Here is a 25,292-nt window from a genome sequence, read left to right on the forward strand (position 1 = left end):
GGCACATGTCTGTATCTGAGCAAAAGAATTAATCTGACCCTTAGGAGACAGCAAGTTCTAGAGCATTCATCCCTGGCAGTGAAGAAGACGCCTCTTTGTTGACTCAGTTTCAGGCCAACTCAAGTTGCAAATATTTCACCCTGCCTCAGTTGGAGTCAGTGCCAATAACAGGCCCAGTCTTGCAAGGAACTGAGCACCCTCAATTCCCAGTGGAAATGAAGATGCTCAGCACAGTACTTCACAGAATTGGGCCAAATCCCAGGGAAACCCTGCCCAACCCACATCCAGGAGGTATTATCCCACCAGACTGTCAACAACTTCTGAAAGACAAATATTAGGGGCCAAAGCTTATGATCTTTGCACAGGCTGAACTCCCATGGGCTTCATGCCTGAATAAGGACCACAGCCCACTCCTGAAAGGTTCTGGACTCCTGTAATTCCCATCTACTTCAGCTGGAGCTGCATGCTCAGCAGATACTGAAATCCCCTCAGGGGCTGGCCCTGAGTTAGAATGGCAGGACTTGACCCTAAATAACTAGAGGACAAAGGGACTGCCGGGGACTCTGCCTGGCATGACTTATTGATGGGGCTTAACAATGTATTTATCCTTCCAGCAACAAGATGAACCCATCTCAGCTCATCCTTTGAATCAGGCTCCTTGCTTTTGAGCATGAGTATGAAAAGGAAAGAACTCACAATGGCAGACACTCCCAGTCCTTCATTTATTCTGGCTGTATAGTTCCTCCCAGCACATGCTGCAGATCCTTGTACTAGAGGGATCTCTTGCAGCTTTCATGTCACACTTTTGAATGCCAAATGGGATCTAGCCTGCCAGGTCTCTTCACTTATGCTGAAAACAAATTGTAGTTTATTTATTTAATTGGCTTTTCTATGGTACTCAGCACTAGAGTATCCGCCCATCTCAAAAACATCAATGAATTTAGTCTCATGACCCAGGCAAGGTAGGAAAGTCACTATCCCCATTTCTGTGGATGGGGAAAGTGAGGTGTGGAGTCTTCATCTCACTGACGTCAATTAGAGTTGTTAGTGCTCATAGCTTCTTAAAATCAGGTCCCTGGTGTCTCAGTTTGAGCAGCCAAAATCTGAGGCACCCAAAATGAGTGGCCCCTTTGGAAATTTTTGGCTTAAGTGACTTGCCCAAGAAGCCTGTGGTAGAAAGAGGGTGTAGAACACAGATCTCCAGGATCCCAGTCCAGTGCCTTAACTACAAAACCATCCTTCCAGGAAAAAAACTGCATAGAAATAACAAACCTTATTATGGAAGCAGCTAATCTACCTCTCTCTCTCTCTCTAATCTACCTTTTTTCTTGCTCAGTCTCTCTCCCTTTCTCTCCCTTTCTCCCAACAAACAGAATCTCTTGGAAGTTTTGAGAAGATGCCTCAGTATCAGTCTCTAACTGAAAAGAGAATGTTCGTAACCCAACCACAGGCACTAAATCGGGTCCTTCTCTTTTCCTGACAGTTAGCCAGGGTGCAAGATAGAGATCCATGCCACAAGCCAGGCTGGGACTTCTAATTGGGTTTTCCTCCCACTATAACTCCCATCCACCATCTGCTTCTCTTTTTCTCTCCTATGACACATACCTCAGTCTCTTAGCAATACCCCTGGATTGCCAACCAAGAGTCAGAGAATTAATCAGAACAACTGCCTCTTTCATTCTAATCTCCCCAATTATTCACAAGCCTCAGAATCCAGGTGTGGGTCTGGATTCCAGCCTTTCTCTCTCCCGCTTATGGGGGTGTTCAAATTCAAGATTCCAGGTTAGCCAATGGTCCAGTGGACTCAGATTCATGCTTCTAGTCTGGGTCTAAGTTCAGTTGAGTGATATAACTTGTTGGCGAGATAGGATGAAATCCTGGCCCCACGGAAATCAATAGCAAAACTCTCATTGATTTCAATGGGGCCAGGATTTCACCCATGATGTTTAGATCAGACGGTTTCCAGAGTGCACTTGATCTAAGATAGAATTAAACTTTTTAAAAGTTATTTCAGGTGCATTATTATTATGAAAGGAAAAATAAATAAACCCTGGTGAGGTGTCTCCTGCTGAGTGGATCAAGCATCCTAAACCTCCTCATTGCTAGAGAATCATTCTGCTACAACAATTTGCCACCACCGCCTTGTGCAGGATCTGTCCCCATGCCCAGAATTTGAGGTTGACCCATCAGTAATTATTGCATATGCTTCTGTTTCTTTATCAAAGTGAGACTCTTCCATAGCTGCCAGTAACATAGTTCTTTTTTGCCTCCTTCAAACCCTAAGTCACATCAGGCTTAAACTGCTGCAAACCACACTATATCATCATTTTTAAATCAATGAATAAGTGAAACCTGCTCATTGGGAATCATGAAGATAACGTTGCCTGTAGCTACTGCTGGTGTGTTCAGAAATTAGTCAGTGACAGCAAAAATCCTCCTTGATATCTCGGGAGATGAAATAAAAATTGGCAGTTTTACTGCTGCTGTTAACGCTTTCCCTCCCATCACATCCTGCTTTTTTGATCTATAAAGTCAGGAGATATGGCTAAAGTAAAACCAGGGACATGTCAGAGGTTTAGGGATATATTTTTATTGTGATGCCCTAAGATGGCAACTTTCGTTAGCCACCAAGATAACTATTTACCCCCAAATACTTACCTTCCTGAGCACTGTGGGGAACGTGAAGCTAATTATGCTCTGTGTACACGACGCTAAAAGGGTTTTTCTGAAAGCCCCTCAGAATGGTATCCCTACAGAACACCAAAGGACTGAGCCTTTGTAAAATGGATCCTGAAACCACCCCAAATCAGGTGGGTTCCAGTTCTAGTCCAATCAAAAAGAAAAAGAAAAAAAAGATCTCCAGCCCAGGGTCCAGTTTGTGGACTTTTGCTAACACCATTCACCAAGCCCTGGCCCCGTCTCTCCCTCGCCATGTAAACAGAGCCCTACAGTTTGCTCATCATGCCTGCATCCCACGACACCACCAGGTGAAACCGCCACGCTGGGTGCTCCAGAGGGTTAGACCTTCCCCCACCTATTTCCACTGCAAAGCTGCCTTCTTTGTGCTCAACAGACTCCCTAATGCACAGCTCGATCCTGGCACCTGTTGGCCAACCAAAGGAAGGCCTCTTCTTACAGCACACAGAGAGGATCCAACACTTAAGCAAAGAAAGAAAAGGACACGATTGATTTTATTGTCCTAGAGAACATGTGGCTGAATAGCTCGTGCCCAGCAAAAATGCCATCTGCAGGCTGCGTCATTCAATGCTGTGTTTTCCCATCTCATTCCATCTCAAGGGGAGGTAGCAGGATGGATGCACAGACTTGCCTAAGATAATAACATCCCCTTTTCTTTCTCCAGAGTGCTGATTGCCATACTGAAGTGGGCCCTGGTTTTTACTGTGTATTGCTGAGTTCCTTTCTGTTTTCCCTGGCACACCCATTCAATCCCTAAATGCTATTTCTTGCTTCCATTGCCTAATTTCCCCCATTAAGCTCTCCACATGTGTCAGATGGCATCAGATGGGGAACTAAATTTTTTCCCCCTTAGCAAGTTGACACCAAAATTAGATCAGGTTAAATTTCTAGGACTGGACCATCTGTGCTAACCACCAAAATAACCTTCAAATGCAAAGCATTATGCTTTGAATATAAAAAACTGCTGCTGTCTCTTTTAATTACATTTGCTTTCCTCCATAAGACAATTATAAGGATTTCAATAGCTCCCAGACATCAGTCTTTATTGTATTATAACACTGAAAAAAAAAACCCTCATCAGCCATGTTCTTAGTGAAATCCACAAGTGTGTCATGTATATTTGTTCTCAATTTGGCAGAGATCCTAGCATCACTGGAATCCCTTCAATCTTCCTCATGTATCCATTTTATTATTCCAGCTGTTACAGAGATAAGGCCACCGTCTGATCTCAGTCACCTACTTGCAACCTCAGTAGAGCTACATATGTGTAAGGAAGAGCAGTACTGAGCCCCTGTGCATTTAGAACAGACCCACTTAACATCCACTAGTGCATTAGTGGGATTTCAAAATGGGCTTTTTATACTAAATGTTTGAAATGTAAAATATCCTTGGAACATAGGAGCTGCCAGACCAGATCAGAGCACGTCCACCTCTTCGGATATCTTTCCTCTGGCAGAGGACAGTATCTGATACTTCAGAGGCAGGCAAATTAGCTCTAATGTCCTTGGTGAAGTGAGAAGTACTGTGTCTGAGGCTGCACTTGTAGATTCCTTCCCATTCCCAGCTAGAAATTGTTTTACATTCTGAAACTTGATCCGTTTAATCTAGTGAGTGTAAAATGCTTTTGTAACATTTCATGGGGTTTGTAAATAAATATTTAACATAACCAGGCAGCCAAACACAAAGCTCCGGTCAAAGATTGTGGACTAAGTTTTATTGCCACAACATAAGAATTGTATATACTTGGGGCCAGGTTTTCACATGCTTCAGGCACCCCTTTTCTTATGCATTTTTGTAAGTAGAAAGAAAAGGAGTACTTGTGGCACCTTAGAGACTAACCAATTTATTTGAGCATGAGCTTTCGTGAGCTACAGCTCACTTCATCGGATGCATACCGTGGAAACTGCAGAAGACATTATATACACACAGAGACCATGAAACAATACTTCCTCCCACCCCACTGTCCTGCTGGTAATAGCTTATCTAAAGTGATCATCAGGTGGATCATCCCAGGTGGATTTGTGCTGGAAATGGCCCAACTTGATGATCACTTTAGATAAGCTATTACCAGCAGGACAGTGGGGTGGGAGGAAGTATTGTTTCATGGTCTCTGTGTGTATATAATGTCTTCTGCAGTTTCCACGGTATGCATCCGATGAAGTGAGCTGTAGCTCACGAAAGCTCATGCTCAAATAAATTGGTTAGTCTCTAAGGTGCCACAAGTACTCCTTTTCTTTTTGCGAATACAGACTAACACGGCTGTTACTCTGAAACCTGTCATTTTTGTAAGTGTGACTCTTACTCTGAAAAGCCACTGGGGAAAAATGGCACCTTCTTCACCATCTTACTTCCTGGACTGGCTCCTTGTGGGCATTTGTGGTGGAATCTGCTGACAAGAAGGCTTCGCTGCTTTTTAACTCCTGTTAATACTGCTGAGCCTGAACAGGGAGTGGGAGTCTAGTCCTTCTGGTCCATCCTCACCAGAACTAGCTCCTCATTCCCAGTCAGTTACACCTGTCTAACCTTGCTGAAGGCACTGAGATGGCACAGAGTATAGTGTTGCCTGCAGAACCTTTAGTTCTGGTGAGAAGGAAAGAATGCAGCTTAATTCCCAGCTCCCATGGCCAGATTGTAGAGCCTGCACTTAGGGTAAAAATCTTACATATAAATAGAAACTTCAAACTGGAGTCCTTGCTACCCAACAAACAGAACTCTGGGTAGGAGCTAAGACAAGCAGAATAAACTGAAATTCACATCAAATAAGGGGACTCCATTATGTGTATCTACAGACACATTTTGGAGGAGAGAGGCACTTGAAATGAGCAAAGGGCCCTGCCCCCCCCCCCCCCCCCCGCGGGCCAGTGTGCCTGCCTTGAGCAGCCCTGTGCTTGTTAAACACTGCATTTCAAATCGTGGATTTTAATCCTCAATAAAGTCTGTTAGAAATGGGTCAGAGCTGCATGCCCAGCCAGGCATCCTTGACAATAAGTCTGATAGCGCGAGAGAAAACATGGAGTGCAAGGGAGTGTGTGTGGGGGAGGAAGGGGGGTGTCTGTATAAAGGGGAGCTCTGAGAAAATGGAGTGAGGGTGTGTGAAGGAGGCGAGCGATAAAGGAGGGCGGGCGGGAGGGGAAGGAGGATAACTCCATGGCAGAAGGAAGGCGAGCTGGCGGGTAGAATTACCTGGAGTCCAAACCCACAATAACAAGCTCATTCTGGAAACCTAGAAAGCATCTCAACAGCTCTCTCCAGCTCACTACTCCATGACAGTAACTGAGCAGACGAGGACCTGGCTGCTGAAAGAATGTGCTCAGTGTCAGGAAAGTGAATAAGGAGTAGACTCATTTCCTGTCAACAGCTGCCTGGCTCAAATGCCCCTTTCCTGCAGCCCTTCCTCTCGGACCACCCTGCACATAGCACACGCATGCTTAGCAGCCCTCTGCTCTTCTTGTCCCAGCGCACACACACCGCACACCACACTCTCACTCAGAGAGCTGGGTGAAGCAGGCTGCTGGCCTGGACTTCCTGGGAACGCTCTCTCCTCTGGAGAGAAGATGGAGAAGGCCTGGAGCAGGGACCAGACGGCAGGCTGCCATGCCAAGTGCTCAATTATAAAGAAGTTTGAAAGGGTGGGGCATAGAAATGGAAGGATCCCGGGAGCTTGTTGAGGGGTACAGGAAGGAGGGAGAGGTCTACTGGGGCCTCACAAGGGTTAGAGGGAGCCAGGCTGGAGTCTTTTTAATAATCAATACATGAAATGTATGCTTTGCATTTTTATAGCTATTTTCCATCCAAAAATATTTAAGCACTTGATTTTAGACATGGGGGGCGGGGGTTGTTCAGGGATTGGTTCACAGAAGGGCTGGGAGCCTGCTGAGGTTACATGGAGAAGGCAGGGAGGTGTCTGCTTGTGCCAGTGTAGGTTGCTTCAAAGCAAAGATTAAGATTCAGCCTCGTTCTTATTTGACCAGAACCCTGTTTTCATCTCCTGAGTTTTCACGGCAGCCTCACACCTGATCACAGCCGCGGACACTTGCTTGCCAGCTCAAGTGTGTGACTAGCAGATGGGAGGAAGACCTGGCATTCACACTCCTCTCTGGCTGCCAACAAGACAGAGTCAGCTTGCAGCACGGAGGGCAGTGGAGAAATGCCTCTCAGCATATCTAAGCGTTGGCAATTTACAATCCGCGTGAGGTCAGGGGGTTAACAAGATGTTCCACTAAATGGCAAATGGCGTTGTAATAGCATCCTGTGTTTGCTTTATTATTTCAATCAATATTAGCTCCTATCTAAAGCTTTGTTTTATTGCATTGCAGCTATCCCCGACTGGATTAGAAGGATGGCCTTGTGGATGAGGCACCAGCCTGGGACTCAGGAGAGCTGGGTTCAATTGCTGGCCAAGCTGTTCGCTTCCTGTGTGATCTTGAGCACATCCCTTAATCCGCCTGTGCCTCATGAACCTGCCTGGTAAATGGGGATAATGGTACTTCTTCCCTCCCACCGGTGCACATGGATGTGGGTGTCGCATGCCCCTCCATCCAGCAACATATAACTCACATCAACAGGGAGGACACAGCACAGTGAAGGGCAGTGCCATGTGTTTGGAAGGGACAGTTTGGTTCAGAGGCAGTTGAAGACTGGCCCCATTAAGGGTGCGGGCTGTGGTATCAGTAAGGCAAGTAGAAGGTATGCACTGTTATGTGGCTTAACAGTACCTTTCCTTGCTTCACTGTCGGTGTCAGGTATGTTGTGTGTGTAGCAGCCCTAACTGCTTCACAACAACAACAAAGTGTCAAGTATCAGAGGGGTCGCCGTGTTAGTCTGGATCTGTAAAAACGGCAAAGAGTCCTGTGGCACCTTATAGACTAACAGACGGATTGGAGCATAAGCTTTTGTGGGTGAATACCCACTTCAGCGGATCCCTCTTTGCCACAACAACGAAGTGTGTGTATTATGGAGATTAGGGACAAACATCCTTCCAGCGCTGAGACGACAGCTCAACGCCATCCCAGATCGGGGGTGATTAAAACTGTTAACATCTAAGCGTTCAGGAGGTTAAATGACATGAGTTTGGTGGGATCGCTCTAGTGCCCAATGAACAGGGGCATACTAAGAGGGCAGACTGCTTAGATGTGCATATCACAAAACCTGGTACTATCTGGCACCCTCAATTGCAGCCTCAGAAAAGAATCCAATGATTGAATGGTCAGTGGAAGCTGAATTCTCCTGTCACCCTGCAGGTCATGCTTGGGATATTTTAGCAGGAGAGGAGCTATTGTCTGCATAAATAGAAGTAAATGCTGTTCCTATTATCTGGATAAATAGACGACTGAGGTTTAGGGCTGTCAATACAGTAACTTTCCCCAACCCTGATTCAATTAAACATAGAGAAATAGCAAAGATCTATTAGGTCATTTAGTCTATCTCCTCATTCCATGCAGAATTGTTCCCCGTAGGATATTCTCAAGTGGCTCAGTTGACCTCTCAGAGCACAAGCAAGTGTGGGCTGTATGGTTCATAGCTCTGGAAGGCATGAAGACAACGTCTGCTTGGGAAGAATCAGCCATCTCGGTTAACTTAAATAATAAAAAAAGTAATGGAGTTCCTCTAACCTATTCCTAATTCCTTCCACAGAGCCATAGATCTTCTAAATAAAATATCCATTGCAGAAAGCACTTGGAACAAATGGTCAGCACCACCTGACAGCGCAATACGCAATCTTTGTTCTGATAAGCCTCCAGCAAAACCGCAGCAGCAAATAAATTTATGTACTGAAACACAACCAAAAAGCAGTAGGAGTTGCTCTGAAGTCAAGTTTGCTCAGGCCAGTGCTGCTCTGAGCCAAGTTTTTTTTTTTAATGTATTTAAGCTCTAATGTGTCAGCCAGTAAATATGAATAAAATGAAGCCATTTTCTATGCCAGAACTAGGCACACATGGTAATTCTGTGCACAGTCTTTGTGCAGAACAGCCATTGACAACAACAGGTTTACAGAATGATCTCAGGTAGAATATACAACACAATATAAAATAGATTTGGTTTGTACGGAGGTTTTTGTGCAACATGTAGACAAAGCCCTTACAGAGTTAAAAGGCACAGCACAGTTACAAAGAGATACAGAAACTGAAAGGGGAAGATATTCAAAAGGGTTTCAGGTCTGATGTGTAATGGAGTGGAGAGCTGCTAAGCTGGAGAACTACTGGAAGATCCAAGATACTGGATAATCCAAGATGGCTGGAGGGTTAGATCTCTGTGCTGAGTTCATCTCTGTGCTGGCAGAGGCTGATGCTGAGACAACTGGGGTTCCCTCCGCACAGTCCTGCCAAGGGCCAAACCAGCCCCTGGTCTTTGTTGGGCAATCTTTGTCTTGCACTACAAGGCCCCTGTTGACCTTGCAACAGTCATGGAATAGCTGGGGGCCAGACTGCCATAGTGTAGGGAGCCAGGGTGACTCCCCTCCGAACCAGAGGGTAAAGAGCCACCCTTTCAGCCTGATTGGGCGGGGCCAGGCAAAGCTTCCGCCAATCCCCGGAAGGGGAAGGGTGGGACAGGAAGTACAAAGGGCAGGGTCCTCTGCCCAGTGAGGAGAGCACCAGGGAGGGAGACAGATACAGGTGGCTGACTGCTCCCTTGCGATCCTGCTGCTGACCCAGGAGAAGCCCTGGGCAAGGAGGAGCCTGACTGGGAGGAAAGCCTGTGGCAACCAGGGCTGCCAGCCACTGAATACCCAGAGGACCTGGAGGGGCCTGACTGCAGCCCGGGCCAGCATGAGTCTGATACCCAGGGGGAGCGGGAGTGGCCCGCAGCGGAATACCCGGACGAGATGGAGGGACCGGAGCTGCCCGCAGCAGAATACCCGGACGAGATGGAGGGACCGGAGCTGCCCGCAGCAGAATACCCGGACGAGATGGAGGGACCGGAGCTGCCCGCAGCGGAATACCCGGACGAGATGGAGGGACCGGAGCTGCCCGCAGCGGAATACCCGGACGAGATGGAGGGACCGGAGCTGCCCGCAGCGGAATACCCGGACGAGATGGAGGGACCGGAGCTGCCCGCAGCGGAATACCCGGACGAGATGGAGGGACCGGAGCTGCCCGCAGCGGAATACCCGGACGAGATGGAGGGACCGGAGCTGCCCGCAGCGGAATACCCGGACGAGATGGAGGGACCGGAGCGACCCGCCTGAGATACCGGGTAGGAAGTAGCCCAGGGGCCGAACTACACGGTGGGGTGGGTGTGTTTGGTCAGTGCGCACGGACGGCCCCGCTGACCCAGCGGCGGGACTTTTGCCTCCTGCCACTGTCAGGGCCCTGGGCTGGAACGCAGTGGAGTTGGGTGGGCCTGCGTTCCCCTACCCCAGCGCTCCCCTGCCTGAGGGGCGCACTACTGACTCGTGCCGGCACACCTTCCCCGCTAATTCCTCAACGCCCGGAAGGTGTGGCTGAGGCCTGCCACGGAGACCACAGCTCTCCATCGCCCCTAGGGGCTCGGAGGACTGACCGACACCTGTCACACAGTCACACCTCTTCTCGCTCCCAGAAAGATCCCTGCCCACTCCCATTATGCCTGAGAATGCCCCATGTCAGGGGCTCTGGTGGAGGAAACCAAGAGCTGTCTGTGTGTCTGGTAGGAGGCCTCCTGCCTGAGGGTATTGCCCAAGGGAGGGCATGCAGATGCTTGCATAAAGGGGTCACAGGGCATTCGTGGGGCAGGCTGCCTGTGAGCACATGCCACCTCCTCAGCTATAACAAAGAATTAACATAACAGACTCTCTCTAGCTGGAAGAGAGAGAGAGAGAGAGAGGGCTGCAGACAGCAGCTACCAGTTGACAAATGGCCACTTAAAGCTGCGGCTGCTCGCCCAGCATTTTTTGACCTGTTCTAGTCCCAGGTTCAAACCCTTCTGAGGACCCAAGTGGGATCAGTTACAAAGGCACTTTCTTAACATTACTATAATTCAGTAATAAAACTTACTGAAAGCTTGCAACTTATCGATGTTCATAATCATGGCATGATGTGTGTATGAATAATATTTAAGACATAAAGTAACTATATTGAAGCTTATGCCTTCATGGCAGTAAAGTTGGGAGTAAACTACTCAGTGATGGCCTATTCATGCAGGAGTTGACATCCCTCCCTGCTCAGCTGGTGACGTAATGCCAGGTTCTATTGACTACCATTGCCCCATCACAGAGCAGTCATAGAAAACCATCAGAGACAACTGCAAACGATTGAAACCACTTGGAGGGTTAAAAAGGAACATTATAACAGACAGTGGGAAGTTCCTGTCTATGAACATACTGTTTTATTATAACCCAGAGTGGGGAGAGGCACTCTGTATCCATTCACCGAGGATATATCTTGTTGAGCAGAGTGTTTTATGAAAGACTGGCTCCAGTGAAGCCAACCAGCTAGCTCTGCAAAAGACTGAAGGGGGGCAGGAGGGGTGTACTTTATTAGATAGGAAAGGTAACTATTAATAAGCATAAGCACTAGTTTGCATTTTAGGATTTTGTATTGTATCCATCAGTCTCTGTCTTGTTTCTAATGGAATCTCTATTCTTTCTTAAACAAACCTTTTTTTGTTTTATTATAAGTGCTGTGCATTATACAGAGTGGTGATTTAAGGTTAAATTGGAGTACCCTGTTCCTTTTTGGGGCAGAGGAGCTGGATTTCTGTGAGTAGCCAATGTCAGGGGCTGGATATGACAGAGGAACATTTCCATGGGACTCAGGGACTGGGGTGCACCTACTGTTAACCTGCAAGGCTAAGTCAGGGCTGGCATCGCCCATAGGAGAGTGCTTGAGTAGCTAACAGGCTGATGGTGGTAGCTCCTTAACACCTGGAGGCAGGGGGCTGATTTAGTATCCTGGGTACCCCAAGAACTGTCACAGTGGTTGCCACCTGGAGATTTTAGTGAAGAAGACTGGAGTTGTAGATAGTGGGAAAGCCTGGCAAAGGATGCTGAGTGAAGAGAGGAAGAGTATATCACTTCTGAGGAAAGGGCAAGCAGGATAAGTTGATTTATCACTATAAGAACCAAAATGCACCACATGGGAATCCAACTCTTCTTTGATGTTATGGTTGTCCAAGATGTAAGCAAGAGAGATGGCAGATAGACAGACAGGCAGTATTAGTATTATTGTGGTAGCACTTACAGGCTATCATAATGACTATCCCATTGGAGCTGGTCAATAAACAGGGCAGGAAATTGTGGGGAAAAAATCCCTTTTTTCTTATTTAAAATATCTATGACATTTTTTCATCAAAAATTTAAATTTATAAAATTTTGAGCAGCTCTGCTGGAAACAAGAGTGAGACAAAACGTTATCCCTGTTGTAATTCACTGATTTCAATTGAGTTATAAGAGCAACGGATTAGTCCCAGTGCATGCACATGGAAAGAGGGAAGGATGAAGATAGTCAACATGATCCACTGATCCAACTCTGTCAAACCTATGAAGAACCACCCAGCAAGAAGGCTACATTCTAAGTGCATGACCAGACGGATAAAGCAGTTGAGTTAATTAGAAAAAACAAACTGTGATTCCATCAAAGCCAGGGAGAAAACAATGGTTTTGGCTGGGAGGGGGTGCAAGGAGGAGGGTGTGAATCAGCCTCTGTGGGGTTATTTTTTTAAAAAACATCTGCAATTTTGGAATAAATTCCAAGGCAATTTGCAATCCTAAACTGGTATCCTCCCAACCCTATTTACCAAGGCAATGAGAAATTACACTTCCTATGGTACCCTGGGCACATTATTATACTGTGTAATTTCCTTCTGAGAAAACCCAATTAACTGTGCATGTCTGGGCCCATCCTGCCAACCGTCTCATTCTATCATTTCAGAACAGCAGCAGAAACCGCCAATGAGTTATCAGTTAGAACTGTTCCAGAATAATTAATAGATGTGAGGATCAAGGCAAGGAGCATATCAGACGAGTCTTTATTACCATAGTGTCCTTGTAAATGGCTATCTACATGCCTGGGATCTTGTCTAAAATTAATTCTCATATTAACCTTGACCATCTCAACCTGGTTCTATTACAAAGGTCATGCAGAAGAATGGATGTAAAGGCCAAGTGACTAGAGGACTAGTCCTGATCTCCAAATCTCCAACTATTTGTTTTTAAATGAATTTATCTGTGACTTGAGAGATGACATGCTGGATAGTAGTTCAGGATATTAAACATATTAGATTTTGGAAAGCCTTCTACCTCACCTTTAACAAATATTTGACTATGTGATATTGATTGTGTGTGTTGGTGCTTCTCTCTCACTCTTGACTCCACCTTTTCTTTGACAGCGTCCACTATGCACCGATCAGCTTCACACTTCCCATGCACTGAGTCAAATCCTAAAACAATTCTAGTCAAGAGGGTCTGGGATTTTTAAAGGAGCCTAAGGGAGTTAGGTACCCAACCCCCATTGAATTTCAATGGGATTTGAGCACTTAATTCCTTTAATCTCCATTGAAAGTCCAGCGTCAGGGTCTCTCTATTGCTTCAGTGAATCAGATCCAGTGCACTTATCCTCTCCTCCAAATCCCTCCTCAAAATAAACTTCTCCCATAAATTCTTCTGTCGGAGGCCTGTAGGCTCTATCCCAATATAAATAAAATATTAATAATTTTAATTCACTTCATCACCAAGTCTCCCCACTGACTGGTGCTGGAACAGTTGTCTGTATATTGTTATTTCTTCAAGTTACATTGTTAGTTTTTTGGGGTAGGGACGTTTTGTGAAGTGCTGTGTGCATTTACACAGTGCAATAAATCATAGTACTTTAGTATGGAGAAACACTGTTCTAAATCAGGGCCTAGACCTGCAAACGCTTATACGCTAACTTTATTTAGGTAACTAGGTCCCCACAGAGTAGATCAGAAAGCCCCACAGCGATTAGAAAAGATACGAGTCAGACAAATTTTCATAGACCATTTTCTCCTCCCCTAGTAATCCCTTACCAAGTTTGTTACTGCCCCATCCAAGGGTCATCAGGTCTATTGTTGCTGACTCATCATTTATCAGGGGAAAAAAATCCTAGTCGTTAGTGGGAATGAGCAACAGGGGATGGATCCAGTGATGCACTGCCAAAATCTTAACAACTGGTTCCCTCCTCACCCCACGAGGTGGTCGTTGCCCACCTCCATCCTCTGGGACTCCTGCCCCATCCAACCCCCCACGTTCCTTGATCCCGCCCCCGGACCTCTGCCCCATCCACCTCCCTCTCCTGTCCCCTGACTGCCCCTAGAACTGGGCAGGAGGGTCTCGTGGGCCACCGTAGTGGGTGCCCACCCCACCCCTAAGAGCCAAAGGGACCTGCTGGGGGGCGAGGTGGGGAGTCCCAGCGGTACTTACCTGGGGCAGCTCGCAGGAAGCATCCAGCAGGTCCCTCTGGATCCTAGGGGTTGGGAAGCGTAGCTGAGGGGGAGCAGCCGCTTCCCCCGCTGATCACATCAAAAGTGGCGCCGTAGGCACCGACTCCATGGGTGCTCTGGGTCTGGAGCACCCACAGGGAAAATTTGGTGGGTGAAGAGCACCCACTGGCAGCTCCTAGCCCCACGCCCGGACCCAGCTCACCTCCACTCTGCTTCCGCTCCTGAATGCACCCCACCCCCCCGCTTCCCATGAATCAGCTGTTCGGCGGGAAGCCTGGGAGGGCTGAGAAGCAGGCGGTGGCTTCCCACTCAGGCTGAGGGTGGCGGAGGTGAGCTGGGGCGGGGAGCGGTTCCCCTGCACGCCCCCTTCCCAGGTTACCTGCTGCGGCGCAGGTGGCCCTTCTTGTGGCCACCCCCCAGCTCACCTCTGCTTCCCTGGGCCTGAGTGCAAAGCCGCCCCCTGCTTCTCAGCCTGCCCCAGCTGATTCGTGGGAAGCCTGTGGGGGGCGGAGAAGCAGAGCGGGGCGGCGCGTTCAGGGGAGGAGGCGGAGCACAGGTGAGCTGGGGCTGGGGGTGGGGCAGGGAGCTGCCAGTGGGTGCTCTGCACCCACCAAATTTTCCCCTTGGGAGCTCCACGGCTGGAGCACCCATGGAGTCGGCACCTAAGACACCACTTTGGGCCGGTTAAATTTAGAAGCCCTTTTAGAACCGGTTGTCCCTCGCGGAACAACCGGTTCTAAAAGGGCTTCTAAATTTAACAACCGGTTCTAGTGAACTGGTGCGAACCAGCTCCAGCTCACCACTGGATGGATCACTTGATGATTACCTGTTCTGTTCATCCCCTCCGGGGCACCTGGCATTGGCTACTGTTGGAAAACAGGATACTGGGCTAGATGGATCTTTGGTCTGACCCATTACGGCCGTTCTTGTCTTCTTATATTCTTAATAGATATTTGGGATAAGATTTTAAAGTGTGCCCAAGTGATTTAGGTGTCAATCTCATTTTCAACAGTGACTTCAGCACTTAGGGCCCGATATTTAAAGGTATTTAGGCACATAAATATGCAAATAGGTCTCTAGTTGGATTTTTGAAAGTGCCTAGGCGTCCATTGAAATCAATGAAGTTATGAGCCTAGGTGTTTTTGAGAATTCCACTAGGTACCTTTAGGCTCCTAAATACCTTTAAAAATCTGGCCCTTTGATACCTAAGTCTCATTGAAAAAAATATCTCTGTGACTGAGGGTAAGTCTACACTGCAATAACACCTGCAGCTGGCAGGGCTCGGGCTGTAGGGCTATAAAATTGCAGACTAGATGTTTGGGCTCAGGCTGTCACAGTCACAGGGTCCCAGAGCTTGGGCTTCAGTCCAAGCCTGGGCATCTATGCTGCAATTTTATAGCCCTGAAGCCTGAGCCCCATGAACCCAAGTCAGGTGACATGGGTCAGCCACGGGTATTATTGCAGTGTAGACATATCCTAAGGCTCCTAAATCCCAAAGCTGGGATTTTCAAAGGCACCCAAGGAAGTTAGATGCTCAGCTTTGATTGAATTCCAATGAGAATTGGCACCTAATTCCTTTGGCATCTTTGAAAATACCAGTCTGAGTCACTTTCAAAAATTGGACTTAAGCGCCTAACTCATTTAAGTGCTTTTTAAATGAATCTACAGTGGACTCTTCTGGCAGAAAATGGAAAATTACTTTAAAGCACAGTTCTGCTGTGAAAGGTACTTCTGTAAGAAGTGTCTCAACTACTCCAGCTGAGACTCTTCCAGTTTATCACTGCCTCCACCACAGGCTCACCCTGGGAACCTGCAAGACACTATAGTCATGGGCCTGCTATAAAATATTGAATAGATTAACTGAGTAGATAGACAAGTAAACAGAAGTCAGACTTGCTGCTGAACAATATCCAGATCTTTCATGTGAACCCTAACCTTGTTTTGCCCTCCAGAGCTGCTGAAGTTGTTAGGTTTGTGTGAGGTGGGTTTTTTTCTTTAACTGAAGGGTATGCATGTGTGTTAAAGTGTAACCAAATTATCTACAACTCTAGGGCCCAAATCTGCCATTTTTCTTGTGTGTACTGAGATTACTTTCCAGATTGAAGAAAACTATCAGGAACTTTATTTTTCATATTCATGATCTATCAGGGTGCTCCATATTATACTCTACCAATATGCTTCTTATCAATAGTGTACAGGTTTGAATACACAGCTCACAAATAGTCTACAGAGTGTACAGAGCACAATACAATTATAACTCTGGAAAATGCATTTACTTAATTCTAGGGCTTCCACATTTCACAATAAATGACTTGAATACATTCATTACGCCATTTGCAATGAAATGGGCAACCTTTAATATAAAGCAAATGGCTGTGTAGTACTGGGTGCTGAATGATAACTGTTTAAGAATCATTCGTAATAAAATAAATGTAGGTACAACTGTTACATCCCTATGTAGTAAGGCACTTAGGGGGAGATGTGCAATCTTGAATGTAAGTGCATTTGGACTTATTGATTTAAAACACAATTATGTCGATAAACAAATGTGTCATCAGTTTCCTTCCTCTATTCCTCCTCATCAACAAGATCAGTCCCACAGGGATGGAGCCTCCTAGCAGACCCATCACTAGGTAGGTGTTTAAGATCATCTGGCTGGCTATTCAGTGTATGTCCACCATTCCTGCTCCCTCGTTGTAACAGCTCGTCCCTGATTCTTCCCATGTCCAGGTAGAGCATGCTTTCCAGGCTGTGATTACCTGCTTGTGCTGCTGAATATTCCTATTTCAATTTACCATCCCACTGAGTTCAGTGAATGGAAGGACAGTTTCTGAGTGGGGGGAAGGGGAGACCAGGAGAGAGCTGTGTTATTTCTGCATTCGCTGCAGAGAAAGTTTCCCTAAGGGCCATCGGCATGGAAGTGTTTTGTGTTTAAAGAGGGCTTGCTCACCAGCTTCTGCCTCTCACCAGTTCTTATCAATAATCTTACTGTTCCTACCATCAGCCCCTTCCCCTACACTAAGCAAGTGCCACATCTAGGTCTTTGCTGTCCTAACCCAACATTTAATATTTGATCAAATCATTTGCTTCAAATCCCATCCTAGCCTTCGCTCCCAAAAGACGGCCACTGGACGAGGCTGCGATTCCCCCTAAGACACATAGGGTGCGTGGTTGTCTTTATACTTGTAGTAATATTTGTCTCCATCCTCCTCACAATTATTGTACTCATTCCATTATTCTTCACACCCACCAACATATCCATTTAGGTCACGTATTTGTTTTCAAGTTGTCATCTTTGTTTCCAGGAAACCTGTATTAACCACCATTAATATTGCAATTCCGAGTGTCGAAAAGCAGCCTAATGGAACTGAATGAATTCTCAAACCCAAAGCTCCCATCTGCCATCCGTCTGTTTGTTGTATGACACAAAATCAAGCCACGCAGCTGGTGTGCTAAGGGAATATTTACACTTGCCCTGTGATCAGAGGAACTTCCCTACTTCCAAGGTTTGAGGTATAGTTTTCTGTGACACATTATGCCAGTAGAACTATAATCCACATAATAAAACAGTTTCAGCCTACAGCATTGTTTGTGTTTGTCTGGCCTTTGACTGTACTAGAAGGAGACTCCCACCCTGTAACAGTGGAGAATTCCTGTTAGCCACAGCTGTCCTACACATCCGCCTCACAAGCCTCAGCATGGGGGTGTGCCGTAGGCAAGAGCGAGCATGTGGGAAGTAGAAAGGGATGAACTTCTTGTGATATGGAAATTCTGGATGAGCTGCCATCCATGAGCAGGAGGGGACGGGCTGCTGGGCCATTTCAGGCTTTAGAGCAGCCCAGAATCAGGAGGGTACAAAGCTGGTACTTTTGCCTTCCCTTCACAGAGGCTGCGAGTTTTTCACCAGTATATTTTAAGGCCAGGAAATGCCAGTGTGAACGTCTAGTCTGATCTCCTGCATAACGCAGGCCATAAAACTTAACCCAGCGATTACCACATCCCATCGAATAACGGGATTGAACTAGCATGATGGCTCTCAATCTTTTCTACAGTGATCCCATGTTACAATAAAGAAGTTTTAGGATCCTCCCTGCTCCCCCACCATCCCAACTAGCCATAAGAAAAGGGTGGGTGGTCCCACACCAATTTGATAACCCAGGAATTAGAGCATGTCATTTAGAAAGACAGGTAACAGTTCCTCTCTACATGGCTCTGGGGTGACCACACCTGGATAAGTGCCTGCAAAGATCTGAACAAGCTGGAGGGAGTTCAGAGAAGAGCCAGGCCACTGGAGGATTGCTTTGTGAGGAGAGATTAAAGGAGAGAATCATGTATGGTTTGATTAAGGGCTGAAGTTTGCAAACACCAGTGTTGGAGAGGAATAATTTCATGTGGTAGAGGAGGCTATAAACTAGGAGGACAAGGAAGACATTCAGACGGGGAAAATATAGGCTGAATTACAGGAGAAATTTCCTGACAATGAAATACAGCAGGCAGCGGAAGAGACTTCCCAGGAAGCCCTCTCACTTGAAACATTTAATACCAAACTGGACAAAGCACAATAAAATGAGCTTCAGGGAACACGGCTTCATTGGACAGGATGATCTAATAGGTCTTTTCCCTCTCTAGAGCCTATGATAAATGGAAAAAGCCCTGGATAATCGAAGTGGAAGCAGCAGCAAATTGGTCATTTAGCATCTTGTCAGATAAAAAGCTGCATAGCTCCTTCAGAGCACAAGAGATGTATGTCAGACACAGAGTGCATGGGACATGGCAGCGTGGGAGGGTCTAGCTCAGTATTTCCAGATTATTGAATTTCTTTTTATATCTTTTGTCTTTATTAAAAACAAACAAGGACATTTAATTTGTTTAAAAAATGAAGTTAAAAGAATAGTATGGTGTCATCAATACACATTTAAAATTCAGAAAATGACCTAGTTAAGCTCATACACGTCTTAGCCCTGCCACTGTCTGCATGTGAGATAGAGCAGGTGGGGGATGGGAATTAATTTTATTTTCTGATTTTTATCAAAAATTTGCAACCAGCTCTACCAGACAATTTTTAATTAGATGACCTCACACTATTTCTCAAATAGTACAGAAAGACGTTTTGTTTTTAACTGTAGAATCATCTAATACTCTCGTGTAGGCATATTTAAAACAGTAAGTATGAAAAATACACAGTAAACTATGCACAGCACACTACAGATTAAGTGTAATATAAATAATGAAAAATTACTGGCATATACAGACTGTCACAGTTTGTTTAGGACAACTGCACCTGGATTTCCCCATCGTGATCCCTTGAGGGCACCCATTCTTGACTTCAGTCTCCTCAGCTGTCACGTCTCTTGGATAGAGAGTCACCTCTCTCTCCCTCCTGACCAGGTTTTTTTCCAGACTGCACAGTTCCCTGTCTATACTGGTATATCTCCAACAAGCCAGATGGCCTAAGCAGGCCTGCTTTGCCTTCTCCTCAGAGGCTATGAACAGCTGTAATTGTCCACAGTTAAGTTATCACACAGCCCTTTTCAAGCAAGCACATTTATTCTTAAAGTGAAAGCATTACAGAAAAAAACATTAAAATAATAAAAGAACCTACACACATGCTGAGAATCTTACCAGAGACTTTTCCTTCACCCAACCCCACCTAGTTACAGCAGGGGATCTGGTAGGAGTCAGTCTTTGAAACCTGAACAGGGGTTTTTCTGTGGCTACAAGTTCAGAACACCCTTTGTTCAGAACAAGAACCCTCCATGATTAGGTCAAGTCCTTCCAACCCTTCCCAGGAAGGAATGAGGCCTCCCTCTGACAGAAGGTCCTGTCCATTTGCTAGAAAGAAAGCAGGCCCTGAGTCAGTTTAAACTCAGGCTATTTATCCAAAAGTCCTTTCTTTGTCTGCTGGTCTCTAGAGAATCCAGTGTGAAGCAGGACATGCAAGCCTCTCCAGGTTGTGGTACCTCTCTGGTGTTACAGAGAGGTGTTACAACATGAGTGAATTTGCCTCATCACCCCTAACCATTCTTAGGTAGTTAACTGCTGCATCTGAGGGAGCCATGCTGTGCATGTGTGTAGAGACTAATGAACTTGGTGGTTACCTGCCTCATTCCCTGAACTGCATCTAAAGAACGTTACGCTGCTGACTGGCAAATAAAATAAATTGCACATGGTTGCTGAGTAAAACCCCTATCCTGCAAACACTGACATACATGCTTAACTTCAGCACCAGTGCTGAGCAGTAGTCTGAATTTGCGTAGCTCAAAAGCTCCTTTTTCACCCATAGAAATTGGTCCAGTAAAATAAATTACTTCACCCACCTTATCTCTCTAATATTCTGGGACCAACACAGCTACAACACTACAAATAACTTTACTAATGAGAGTTGTTCCATTGATGCCAACAGGATTACTTGTATGAGTAAAGTTAGCATGTGTACAAGTGTCTGTAGGATAAGGGGCCTTAATTATTGAAGTACATCCCTTAGAAAGAGAAGAGTGCATATAAAATGTCTAAGCCACTAAAGATCTATTGAGCTGTTATGAGAATGAATATAGACGGAGAATACAAGAATAAATAGGTTTTAGTGAATGCTACATAGTGCTATCTAATTGTCTGCTATGATACCGTCTTTCAAGAAATAATTATGCAATGAATAATGGGATAGTGTAATGAAAAGTGCAACGATGTGTACACAAAGGGGCAGAGCGAAGGCTGGGCATGCTACCATAAGCAGAGGCCACTCTAGTTATAGGCAAACTAGCCAGCTGTCTGGGTGGCACTGCAGAGCGGTCTACAGGTACATGAAGGGGAGAGCACTCTAATGTGTAATTCTCTACCTGCCCATGTAGACCCTGGTGTGAACCACTTTGGTGTAGTCTGTTCGGATCAGGCAAACTGCATGGCTGCCTGGCTTGGAGTGGTCCCTGCGCACATGCACTGCAGGAGTACCAGATTTGATGGAAGAGGCGGCGCCTCCCATCTCACTGGGTTTGGCAGGTAACAGGGAGTGGCTGGGCACTTGGTACCCACTCCTGACAGATGTGTGCATGGGGGAGGAGGGTGAGAATGAACTGGGATGTTCCTGCCTGTCCACCTCCCGCAGGCACCCACCACCCCCAAACCACAGGCATCCTCCCAGACAGGCCCTTGCCTCATTCTCCCCAGCATGGCCAGTTTAGCTGGCTGGGCTATCCCTCTCCTGTCCTCTGTGGCTAGGGGAGAGTAGGGGCTTAACCCTGCTTCCCCAGTCCCCCCTCCACTTTCACAGTCTCTGGACCTCAGCAGCTCAGGAGAGCCCCTACTCTGCAGCTCCCCACCCACAGTCCCTAGCTAGCACCTCCCCACACCTCCTGCCCAGGTCTCAGGAGAAGGGTATCCTCCAGCTCTGCTGGTAGGTGTTGTGACCATACGTGTGTCTCTTCCTGACCTCTAGGAGTGGAATTGTGCAACTTTAATCTGCTACCACAAAAGAATCTGCAGTTCATTATGGGATTTACCAAACAGATCTACGCTAGTACCAACAACAACAAAAAGTTAGAAAACATTAAAGTTTTGTGAATTTTCTTCCATTAGGTTTGGTTTTTCTGCATGCTCATTTTCTGTCTCAAAGAATGGTGTAACACCAGGAAGCCTTTCCTTCGGATTCCTCTGTTACCTGCCAGTCACTGCCCCTTTTAGTCCAGAAAGGCTCATTTTGTCCATTTTTCCCAGCAGTCAGAAGTTTCTGAAGGAGAGAATCATAGCCCACCAGGAATAAACTATGTCATGTACCTGAAACGTTTGTGTTTTAACATGCATTTCAGAGCCCTTTGCTGACGGCCCCTTGTTGTGCAAGGACATTCCTGACACCAGCATCCTGAAGGGAGCCAAGTGCAAAGACTGCAACTTGGTGACAACTTAATTCCTAGGGGTACTCTCCCTGTCTGACTAAAGTCCTGATGCTCCCCCCACCCCCCAGTTCCCTTTGTGAATAGTTTCCAGTACAGCTCCCTGACATTTGATTTAACAATTAAAGGCAGAAAAAAGATTAGCACCATTTTCACCCTCCTCTTCATTCACTGTGTGCGTCTCCACATGTGTGTGCGCACATGCACGCACTTTGTCTGGTTCACTGTCAGACCTGCAGCACACTGTACAGTTGGGACTTTCCAGTTTGCCCAGTGTGATAAATAGTGGCACTTTTCTTGGAAATATTTCAGCTCTTCTGCCTTAGGAAAATGAACAGCTTTTGACTTTGTTCCTAGAATTGGGAGATGAGATTAGTACACAGAGTGCTCAGGAGTTTAGCACACAAAAGCCATGCACTTTCACAATCTGGAACCCATCCTTAGCCGGATACATGTGGCAAAGAAACTCAGCAGAATGCAACTCTAGTGCTGCCAGAGGTAGCAAGCACATTGCAAGGAGTTATTTCCCTTTAGTGCTCCCGGCGTTACGTTTCGATGGGGTATCATAGCTCTTCTCTCATGGACATAGTCTTCTGTACTCACTTAGGCAGCTGAGTAGGGGTTAGGTATTTTATTGTTGTCAACTGTGCCTTTAGTGTCATCGGTGAAATGACACATTTACCTGTCCTCTCTGCATTAAATTCCTACCTCAAATCACATTCCAATTAGTTTCAGAGTAGCAGCCGTGTTAGTCTGTATTCGCAAAAAGAACAGGAGTACTTGTGGCACCTTAGAGACTAACCAATTTATTTGAGCATAAGCTTTCTTATGCTCAAATAAATTGGTTAGTCTCTAAGGTGCCACAAGTACTCCTGTTCTTATTCCAGTTAGTGCATTTCACCCAGGTTCCTTTCTGTATTGTACAAGCCTGGTGGATTCACATTGGATTTGAGTTGAAACAAACATGAAAAATAGGAGCATCCTTGAAAATCCAAAATACACTGAACTCTTGGAACTAGCTTTGTTCTAGTGGAATGGCAGATTATTTACAGAAGCATGGGAATTGTCCAACCAGATCAGACCCTCCAGTCCAATATCCTGCCCCCAGAAGTGGATAATAGATTGTGCTTCAGAGGAAGGTTTAAAAAAAAAATCCAGAATGTGCATGGCTAGTTGTTCAACGCTGTACTTCCAGGGAGGAAAAATAAGAGCCCTACTGAGTCTTATGTTCTGAAACATGAGCTCTGGTTCCTCATATGATTGAGTTTGAAGCTCTAGTAAGACACAATAAATTCTGTCCAGATCATAGAGGTGCCAGTAAAGTAGGTCTAGTTCCCTCAACAGATTTTCACAAGAAAACAGTGTGGCAGAACAGCACTTATGGGGAATACAACTGTGCCGAGCACTTGGCACCATGTACTGTTCCTGCATTTTGCAGACAGCATTAGCTCCACCTCAGGGGTCAGGGTCTAAAGTGCAGAGTCAAGGAATAAATGAAAAATGGGCTGAGGATTGGTTTAAAAGCAGAGAAAGCTAGAGCCCATTAGCGCAGACATTCTCCCACACCCTAATTCAATCACACATAGTCATTGGTATGAAAAGACACAAAAAAACTCAAGTAAACACGCACGAAGCATAGAAAGTAACAGCAAAACCAAATTCACTGAAAGATAGTATCACTGACCTGAGAGGCAAGACCTCATTATGGAAACAGCCTTTCTACCCTGATGACTCAGAAGTGGGCACTTAGTGGAATTAAAGAGGTGGTAAATTTACAACCTGTAATGGAAAACACCATACTTCTTTATCCAATGCATGAGTAACCTCTGGAAATCACTGCTGCATGAAGTCATCAGATCAAATACCACGGCTAGATTTAAGAAAAAAAACTGGATAATGTTATGATCATTCACTACATGCATGTGGATTGATGGTACCACATTTTCAACTTCCTGCCTTCCCTCTATTCTTATAGCATGGAGAACACTTTTAACAAGCAGCTAAGCAAATCCTGCCCTTGGTATGCATGTGCTGGTCCCACTGAGAGTTGTGTGGTTATGTCACAGGACAAAAGTTATCCTTGACAGCATAGACTAACTACTTCGAATCCCTGAATATCCTGGTCTCCCCTAGATTTAAAAAGCCAGTGACTAATAGAAAACACTGAACTCAGTTTAGAAATCAGTCTATTTCTCTCAGTCTGGAAATGGGGAGTGAAAGAGTTAGTTTCTCCTTTGTCAGGTTTTTTTTGTGGGGGGGGTGGAGGTTGTTAATTGTAAGAGATGTATATTTACAGAACAAAATAATCTTTGTTGGTTAGGAATCTCCTCTACTCCCGACACTTATCCTCATAAATTATAATCCTCTGTTTGCAACATGACAGTCATCTCCACAGCAACTAATTGTACAACGTGAGTCTAAGGCCTTAACAGTAACAGTTAGAACTTTGTGTAATGCTTAACATTTTGAAAGTGCTTTATAACATTAACTAAAGGTTTCAGTAACCCAGGAGATTAATTGCCTGAGCAGCTGCCACAAGGCTCATTACCAAAACACAAAGCCCAATCTAGGAGGGAAAATTTAATCCAAAACAAAGTTTCCAAAAAGTTTTAAAGGACAAAAAAAGGGTCAAATTCTCAAAGCTAGCATTAGCAGAGTGATTATGAAACCTTTCCACACATGAAGCAGTATTATCCTTTATCAACCGTCTGCCCCACCCCTCAAAAAAAAAAATCTTGAGATTACTTTAAAAAAATACATTTGGAGTTCTTTTTATTTACCTTCCAGCTTCTGAGCCTTTCGCCTGCAGTTGGGTCACATTTTCAAACTTTTCTCCACAACCATCAGGGCTAGAAGCCTACCTTTTTCCTTAAAAAGAAAGCTGGTCTTCTCACATTCACATGAATCCAGACGCTGGGGCATTAAGAAAAACAAAGTATTGTGAGACTCACACAAGAGTTGGCAACACTGATGAAGGCCCCATGGTAAGGTGTGATCCTGCTCTGCTTTGTGTTTCAATCCTGGAGAAGACTGGCTAAATCACAGACTATGCTACAAGACCAGAACACAATGCACATGACAAATTCCCAGGGCATCTCTTTCTCACCTGCTATCTGCAGACCCCCCTGTCATAGAAATAACCTGCTGGCCTCTACGCCACTCTGGTAAATGGCCTGTGGTTTTGCCTGGCTTGTCACTGTGAGGGAGTTTCAATTACATGAAAGTATTCATGCAAAGTGTCTGCTTCCCTTATACATTTTTAGCTTTTCACGAAAGCTAATCTTTTCTGGCCAAAAGGACAGGGGGGCGCGGAGGGAAGGGGAATCAGTTTAG

The 25,292-nt window shown here is 45.7% G+C and overlaps 1 long non-coding RNA gene across 2 annotated transcripts in view; it reads right to left on the minus strand.

The window, feature by feature from the left end:
* Positions 1–24,947, minus strand: part of LOC142068815 (uncharacterized) — a 39,458-nt gene extending 14,511 nt beyond the window's left edge. The window contains exons 1-2 of one of the 2 annotated variants that reach the window (XR_012664712.1): positions 24,821–24,947; positions 23,644–23,738 (exon numbers count right to left, since the gene is read on the minus strand). This is a non-coding gene — a long non-coding RNA (uncharacterized LOC142068815). Of the gene's footprint in view, positions 1–23,643; positions 23,739–24,739 lie in introns of both variants that reach the window. The other variant, XR_012664711.1, reaches the window with a different exon arrangement.
* Positions 24,948–25,292: the final 345 nt, after the last annotated feature.

This window comes from Caretta caretta, chromosome 13 (genome assembly GCF_965140235.1).
Source record: "Caretta caretta isolate rCarCar2 chromosome 13, rCarCar1.hap1, whole genome shotgun sequence".
Lineage (NCBI taxonomy): Eukaryota > Metazoa > Chordata > Testudines > Cheloniidae > Caretta > Caretta caretta.